Source organism: Tupaia chinensis, unplaced genomic scaffold, assembly GCF_000334495.1.
Source record: "Tupaia chinensis unplaced genomic scaffold, TupChi_1.0 Scaffold000115_1, whole genome shotgun sequence".
Classification (NCBI taxonomy): Eukaryota; Metazoa; Chordata; class Mammalia; order Scandentia; family Tupaiidae; genus Tupaia; species Tupaia belangeri.
In genome coordinates, this window is record NW_006159579.1 from 696,522 (window position 1) to 705,255 (window position 8,734).

Consider the following 8,734-nt stretch of genomic DNA (forward strand, 5'->3'; position numbering starts at 1 on the left):
CTGCTAGGGGACCAGCAGGTGCCATGGTGGTTAAGGCACTGGACACTCCCACATGGCTGACCACAGTTCAAGTACCAGACCTGGTAGCTTGCTTTCTCACTTTCTCTCTGTCTCTCTCTGGTCAAATTAAAATAAAAAATGGATGAATAAATTAAAAAATTAAATAAAATAATTCTTTTTTTGGGGGGGAGAGATTTTTTTGCTATAGGGCATGTGCGCTTGCCAGAAAGACAGAGAGACAGAAAGTGAGAAATCACCCCCCAGGGGGATGGCCACACCGCAATCCCTTCTCCTTCATTCTCCTCTTGGGATCTTGGGCATGTATGCACATGTGCCTAGAGTGAGTTTAAGCCACTGGGTACGGGACATGAACCACGGTCGACTACATGGAAGTCCAGTGACATAGCCATTATACCAACTGCTGGTCCCAGCTCAGTGTGTTTTTCAAAACCTCTGGGTCTGGGACTCAAACCTAGCAGTTAGCCATGTGGGATGCAGCTGCCTTCATCATCATGCTACTGGCTGGCATGAAGTTTGGAATTTTTTTCCTTTGAAGAATTATTTTATTTAACTTTATGTATTTATTTGAATACATAAAGAAAGGGACAGAACAAGAGAGAGAGAGGGAAAATGAGAAAGAAAGCCTCCAGGTTGGGACTTGAACCAGTCAGCCATGTGGGAGTCCAGCACCCTTAACCACCATGCCACCTTCCGGTGGAAATTTGGGATTTTTAATCTCATGTTTTAATGTTAATCTTGTTTCTAAGTCTTTGAGAGGTAAATATTAATAGTTTAGCTCAGCTCAAAGGAGCGGGCCTGAAATCAGAAGTACTTCAGTTCTGGGGTTTTCTGGTGACTTGGTGGTTAAGGGCATTGGATTCTCACTAAGGCCAACCAGGGTCTGAGTCTCGAATCTGGTGGCTTGCTTTCTTACTTTTTCTCTCTCTTTCTCTTGCTCGCCCACTCTGTTGTTCTCTAGTCAAATTAAAAATAATAAATATATAAAGTTAAATTAATTTTAAAAATTCTTAATTAAAAAAAAAAAAGTACTTCAGTTTCTATCACATCTCTGCTTTCTTTTTGCTAACTGTAGCGGGTGGGCAAATAATACCTGATCTTGACTGTAAGGATTTACTGCACCGAGCGTACAAAAGTAGCACCTGTACCTGCTAAAGAGCTCAATAACGATAGCTGGCAATTGTTACCGTTATGAAGGCATTTTAGACATTTAGCGTACTGTAGACAAAAAGAGGAAGGGACTTCACATCTCTGCTTTCTTTTTGCTAACTGTAGCGGGTGGGCAAATAATACCTGATCTTGACTGTAAGGATTTACTGCACCGAGCGTACAAAAGTAGCACCTGTACCTGCTAAAGAGCTCAATAACGATAGCTGGCAATTGTTACCGTTATGAAGGCATTTTAGACATTTAGCGTACTGTAGACAAAAAGAGGAAGGGACTTGCTCAAAGTCATGCGCAAAGCCTAACAGATCCGTACCTGGAGAACTCAGATCTGGCGTGTCCCCTCCCCTCTTACCCCGCCCCTAAGACACCGCCCCGGCCCCAGGCCTCTGCCCTGACCACACCAGGAAGTCCAGCGCTAGAAGATGGGCTGTGCGCGTGATGAGCGCGAGTGACGCAAGGGGGCGGGTCTTGGAAGCAGGCTGCGCCAGGATAGGACAGTGGGTTCCCGCGGAAGGGGAGGGTGAGGTCAGGGGGCGGGGTTTCGCGGGATAGGTCTTGGGGCTGGGCTTCCGCGTGCGTTGATCTGGCGGGCTAGAGAGGCGGCGGGGGCGTGCCCGACTGGCGGGGTGGGGCGGAAGGTGGGCGGCTGAGGGGGGCGTGTGGAGGGCCTGCAGCAGCACAGGCGCAAGGCCGGGATGGGGAAACTGAGGCTTGAAGCAGGGCGACGAATCCAAGGTCACGCGGCGGGCCGGGCCTTCCTGGGCTCCCGAGGCCGCCTTGTCGCTTCCTGCGCCGCCGGGGAGGCTTGGGGTTCACGATGTGAGTGAAGCTCAGGGGACAGCTGCCTTGGGGCCCAGGCTTGGCCGCTGGCGATCGGACTTGCCTGCGGACAAGTATTGTTTTGTTCTCCCGGCGCCGGGGCCACCAAGTCCGACTCCTGGGGAATTACTATACACACGCCTGTGTTGAGGGGTGTGTAGTCAATGTTGGAGGAGGCGAGGATGGCTCCTCGGAGGGGCCCGCTGAGCGCAGGCTCAGGAGTAGGACTTCCTGGGTTCACATCCCGGTTCTCTCAATTACAGGATGTGACCTTGGCTCTCCCTGAGTCTCAGTTTCCCCATCTGAAAAAAGGGGGAGCGAACCTTCTTCCCAGGGTTCTTGGATTTAGTGAAGCTTGTAGATGGCTTGACACAGTTCCTGGTACACACACACGCGTGAAAACTCATTGTAATTGTGGTTATTAATCTCATCCAGTGTGACCCTCACTCAGAAAACTCTGAAATTGGACTCCGGTTGTGTATTTGTTTCCGGTTTTTTTTGTGGTTGGTTAGTTCTGTTGTGTGTTCTGTTGTGTGATCTGTTGTTCTTACCTCCATTCTGGCATTTATTCAGTGTTCCTCCTAGTAGTGTGAGATCACCCTAATAAGAATAATAAAATTTTAATAGTTTTTCATTACAGTAGGAATGATAGCCAATATTTTTAGAGCACCAGGCATTTTACATTCTATTTTAATATTTATTAAACCATCTATTAAGTAAAAAGTATCATTCTAGGCCCTGGAAATATGGCAACAAACATGATAGACCAAACTCCTGCCTTTGAGTTCATTTAGGAGAGTAGACACACTAGATATTTTTGCCTATTTTTTGTTGTTTAATGCTGGTGAAAACCTAAATAAATATTTGAGTATCCCCATTTTGCAGAGGATGAAACTGGAACAGAAGGCATTCTGCATTCTAGCTTCAGAGATATGTTCCTCCCATTTAGAAGGGAGCTTTTGCACAGCTTCTCTTTGTTTGGCACCCATTAACTGTTGGATTGAAGAAGTACAAAATAGGGACTGGCAGGTGGTATTGGGGGTTAAGGGCTCTGGACTCCCACATGACCAACTGCGGTTCAAGTTCCGGACCCGGTGACTTGCTTTCTCACTTTCTTTCTCTCTTTCTCTCTCTCTCTCTCTGTCCCTCTCTGGTCAAATTAAAATAAAATAAATAAATAAATAAAGTTAAATAAATAATTCTAAAAAAAAAAAGTACAAAGTAGTCCTACCCAGCTAATCCCACTTCATAGTCAAGTCTGCAGTTGGTTTCTTAATGGTTTGACCCATTCTTGGAAGTTGTAAGTTAAGAAAGGCAGGCTGATGTGAGTCTTTAGGTCTGATAAAGGTGCACCATCACAGTTAAGTGAAAAGACCATTTAAAAAAAATAATTATTTATGTATTATTTTTCAATTTTGACCAGAGAAAGAGAAGAGAGAGATGGTGAGAGAGCAAGCTGCCAGGTCCAGGACTTGAACCATGGTCGGCCATGTGGGAGTCCAGCGCCCTTAATCACCATGCCACCTGCCTGCCCTCCCCCCTTTTTTAAAGAATTATTTATTATCATTATTTTTCCATTTGAAAAGACCTTTTATCTAAACTTAAATTTCTTATCTCCAAATCCCTTTTGTGTAGTGTTCGGTTTAAAATATGCTAAATATGTTTACTGCAGCTGGGTCCCACATGCCTGACTGCATGGTTGAGTCCTGAACTCCTGGTGCTTAAAAAACACATACTGGGTGCATGTGCATGCATGCCCAAAATCTGGAAAGGAAGAAGGGAAGGTAGGGGTGTGCTTCTCCACTTCCCCTTTCTTTCTTTTTGTCTCTGACAAGGGCACCCACCCTCTGGCAAATTAAAAAGAAAAAAGTACAACTTGGTTTTGTTATGTAACTTAAGTTTTTTTTTTTTTTTTTTTTTTTTTAGTGTTCCTCAGAGAATTCTCCATTACATTCCTTAGTGTGTGCTTAGTATACTTTTTCTTTTAATCTGGAAGCTTATAGTAAGTGGTAGTGAGGGTTTTTGTTTTTTTTTCAGTGAGGGTCTCATGATACCATTAGGTTCAACATTGATCCTCTGCTTAAACGCCAGGCCCTGTGCTGACATAGGTGTCACAAAGATGAAGAACAGGCTATTATTGCCCCTGAAGCGTAGCTGTGGTCTTGATTAGCTTATGTTTTAAACTGAAGTGCTGTGGAAAGAGCTTAGGAACCTAGTCCTAAAACCAGTGCTTTAGCCCTTGAACTGGAGACTCTGGAAGAGTCTGAGCTGTGACCTCAAATGTTTTGGCGTCCATTCTATCAGTAAATAGAGTTGATCATGCACGCACATTATGTTTTATATTACAGATATAGTATGACTGTATAATGTGAGTTTTATAACATACAAAACAGACATTTTATGGAAGGATGAGCTAAAATAAACATAGGTAGTTGTTTCAATATTACCTTTCCACACCCTAGTGTGTGAATAGTAACTGCTTCCGGGAGTGGAAATCATTGATCTTCCCTTCAACCTATTAGTTGTGTTTCTCTGAAGAAAATCTAGCTTGTCCTGTTGAAGTAAATTGTAATGTTTAGATTGAAATTCAGTTTTGCACCTGTGGCTACGTTGAAATCTTGAGGACCAGACCTTACAAGCTTTGAGGCTTTGCACCTTTCTCTGCACTTCATTTTCCTTATCTGTAAAATTGAGATGATGAGTTTGTGCCACACTCACAGTTTCATTGTGATGATTAACATATGTATACATTCATAGAACCTGTTAATATTTGTAAAGTACTTAAACAGTTTTTGACATTCTGATTTGGATGCTGAGAGTACAGAGATGACTTAAGATATTCTAGTTTAGGGATCAGCAGTTGTAATGGTTATGTTGCTGGACTCCTATGTAGTCAACCGTGGTCTGAGTCTTGGACCCAGTGGCTTAAACTCATGCCCTGTAAGTGCTTTAACCCTTTGAGGATACACAGTAGGCATAACTAACTGTTCTTGGAAAGTCCAGGTTAGGGAACCAGCAGGTGGCGTGGTGGTTAAGGCACTGGACTCCCACTTCGTTGACCACAGTTCGAGTCCTAGACTGGGCAGCTTGGTTTCTCACTTTCCCTTTCTCTGGTCAAATTAAAATAAATAATAATAACAAATGTGGGGCTGGCAGGTGGAATGGTAGATAAAGATGCTGGATTCCCACATGGTCGATGACAGTTCAATTCCCAGACCTGGCGGCTTTCTTTCTTTCTCTTTCTCTCTCTCTGTTTAAGTTAGAAGATAATAATAACAAATGAAATTAAATAAATAATTATTTTAAAAAATAATAAATGGGTCAGCAGGTGGCATGGTGGTTAGGGGCGCTGGACTCTCACATGGCCAACCACAGTTCAAGTCCCAGACCTGGTGGCTTGCTTTCTTATTTTCCCTTTCTCACTCTCGCTTTTTCCCTCTCTGGTCTGATTAAAAATAAATAAAGTGGGGCTGGCAGGTGTGCTGGACTCCACATGGCCAACCACGGTTCAAGTCTCAGACCTGGTGGCTAACTTTCTCACTTAATCTCTCTCTCTCTCCCGTTCTTGCTCTCACTCTCACTCTCACTCTCTCTCCTCTCTCTGATCAAATTAAAAAATAATAACAAACGGATTTAAATAAATAAAATAAATCTTTTTAAAAATAAATAAATAAAGTTAAAATAATTCCTTAAAAATAATAAGAAATGAAATAAACCAAAATTCTTTTTAAAAAAGAATCATTTATTTCATTTTATTTGTTATTATTTTTAAGTATACCAGAGAGAGAAAGAGAAAGGGAAAGTGAGAAAGCAAGCCACCAGGTTTGGAACTTGGACCGTGGTCAGCCATGTGGGACTCCAGCACCTCAACCACTATGCCACCTGCTGGCCCCAGGTGTTAGACTCCCACACGGTTGACTGCAGTTCAGGTCCTGAACCTGGCAGCTTAAAAATCATGCCAGTGTGTGTGTGTGTGTGTGGTGTGTGTGTGTGTGTGCGCGCGCTCGCTCGCTCCCCAAATCCCAGGAGAGTGGATGATAAGGTATCATGGTAAGACCATCCTGCTGGGGGTGATTTCTTACTTTCTCTTTCTCTGTTTTCCTGTCTCTCCAGTGAGGGCACACACTCTATAGCAAAAATCTAAAAAAAAAAAAAAGGAAAAAGTGACAGTTGAACCATGCCTTGAAGGAGAAGGGACTGTTTTTTAGGAGTAGAGGTGAACATTTAAAGGTATATAGTGTGTAAACATGGAGGGTATTGAGACTCGCAGAGTGAGCAAATCCTTAGATCTGGGCCTACAAGGAACCTGATGGAAGTTTGTAGATCTTCGCAATAACAGTTCTGGCCAGAGTCATTCCTGGTCGGGGCCTCTTGTAGAACTTCTCACAGCACCATAGCTCTTTCCTCTCTGTCTGTGGCTCTTGCCTCAGAGTAAACTTCTAGACTGTAAGCTTCTTGAGGGTTATGATGGTATCGCAGTTTTGTAATTTAATTTTGGCGGGTGAAGAAAGTGAGAAGCCTATAAATGTTGGGGAAAGATCTATAAATCATTGGACCTTCCAAGAAGTCTAGTTACAAGTGGAATGGTAAATGACCAAATCTACTAGTGAAAAACTTGGTACAAATACTTTATGGTGGATGGGCTCTGTGCATTATTATTGAAAAAGTGTGGATCATGTTTGGTACGAATCCCTTTCTTCACGTGGCACTTACCCCTAAGAATTGCAGAAGTGGGAAGGTGCAACCAGAGAGATTTGAGTGTGCATATTTCCCATTTGCTCCTCTAGTCCATTCTCCATCCTCTCTCATGGTATTCTCTGCCCTGGGAAGCTGACCACGTCAGTGACTTCCTTCTCTGAGGTTATGAAATTTATTTCCTTGCCCCTTTCCTATAGTGTTGCCCATAGCTGATGGTGTTCCCCCAGGGAAGGTCACTGCTCCTCAAAAGCGGTCCGCATCTCTGTAAGACTTCCCTCCTTGTGGGTTTGGAAAGTTTTTGCTCCCTTGGTACCTTGATCCTTGGGGGGCTCTCATTAGTCCCAGGGTCTTACAACTATCCCTCGTGATGAATTAATTGCCTCACCTCCTGCCCAAACCTTTGTAGGTGCCTTACTGACCCCTCCCCCCGCCCCGTGACCCTAGTGGAGTATGCCCATCTTGGTTATATTTTTTTCTCTAAAAGTTTGTTTATTTATTTTTTTCAGAGACAGCAGAGAGATGTACTGCCAGCCAGTTCTTGATGCTGTGACCCACTCTAGCCTCATCCAGCTTAGATCACAGGCACATCCTTGCTGTGCCCTGGGAGTTCCCAGGAGTCAAACCCAGGACCTTTCCCATGTGGGTCCAGTTGCATTTCTACTGTATCACTACCTGGCCTTACCTTGTTAAAAGAATAACTTGTGAGACTGTCACTCAAAAATCTACTCATAGGGGCCAGCAGGTGGCGTGGTGGACTCCTACATGGCCAACCATGGTTCAAGTCCTGGACTTGGCAGCTTGCTTTCTCATTCTCCCCCCTTTCTGTCCCTCTCTGGTCAAATTAAAATAAATAAAATTAAAATAAAATAATTCTTTTTTTTTTTTTTTTAAGCTTACTCATATTCCACAGATACTAGAAGCAAAGATCCTTATCTTGAAGCTTTAGCTCATAATAGATTTAAAAGCAAAACATTTTGGTGGGGGAGGAGAGGTTTTTGCTATAGGGTATGTGTGCACGCCAGAAAAACAGAGACAGAGAGACAGAAGGTGAGGAAATAACCCCCTGGGTGGATAGCCATGCTGCAGTTCCTTCTCTATTCTCTTGGGATCTTGGGTACACATGCACATGCGCCTGGCATGAGTTTAAGCCACCGGGTCTGGGACTTGAACCGTGGTCGACTACATGGGAGTCCAGCAACATAGCCATTACGCCAATTGCTGGTCATAAAAGCAACACATTAAGTGAAGAGGAGAGGGGGTACCTCAGGCAAGCATACTGATAATGAGGGTGTAGGGTCTTAGACTCTCTTGTGGCTCTTAATTTTTTTTTTTTTTAAAGGTTTTTGCTGTAGGGCACATGTACTTTCAGAGAAAAACAGACAGTAAGAGAGAAAGTGAGAAATAGATGGGATGACCATGCAGTGTCTGGCATGATTTTTTTAAGAGTGATTTTGGCATAGGGTGCATGTACTCGCTGGACACACAGACAGATACAAAGAGACATTGACAAATCATCCCCTGAGGGGATGGCCATGCTGCAATCTCCTCTCTTCATTCGCCCCTTGGGATCTTAGGCATGCCCTCACATGCGCCTGGCACAAATTTTGAGCCACTGGGTCTGAGACTTGACTTGTAGTTAACTATGTGGGAGTCCAGTGATGTAACCATTGTGCCATCTGTTTGTCCCACAATCTAGGCTTTCTAATCACAGAGCCTAAATTGTTTTTTTGTTTTTGCTGTAGGGCCTGTGTGCTTGCTAGAGACAGACGGACAGGGAAAGTGAGACCCTTCCACCTCCTTTGGGGGATGACCACACTACAATCCCTTCTCCATTCTCCTCTCAGGATTTTGGTCACACATGCACACTTGCCTGGCATGTTTTTCTTTTTAATATTTTTGCCATGGAGTGTGTGTGCTCACAGAGGAGAGAAAGTGAGAATCACCTCCGGGGTTATGGCCACCCCTCAATTTCTTCTCCATTTTTTTGAGATTTTGGATACACATACATATGTGCCCAGTGTGATTTTCTAAT

General features: G+C 43.8%; 1 long non-coding RNA gene across 1 annotated transcript in view; it reads right to left on the reverse strand.

Annotated features, from left to right (window-relative positions):
- Positions 1–1,823: 1,823 nt before the first annotated feature.
- Positions 1,824–8,734, reverse strand: part of LOC102482178 (uncharacterized) — a 61,801-nt gene continuing 54,890 nt past the window's right edge. The window contains exons 4-5 of the long non-coding RNA XR_333909.3: positions 4,452–4,557; positions 1,824–2,604 (exon numbers count right to left, since the gene is read on the reverse strand). This is a non-coding gene — a long non-coding RNA (uncharacterized LOC102482178). The remainder of the gene's footprint in view (positions 2,605–4,451; positions 4,558–8,734) is intronic.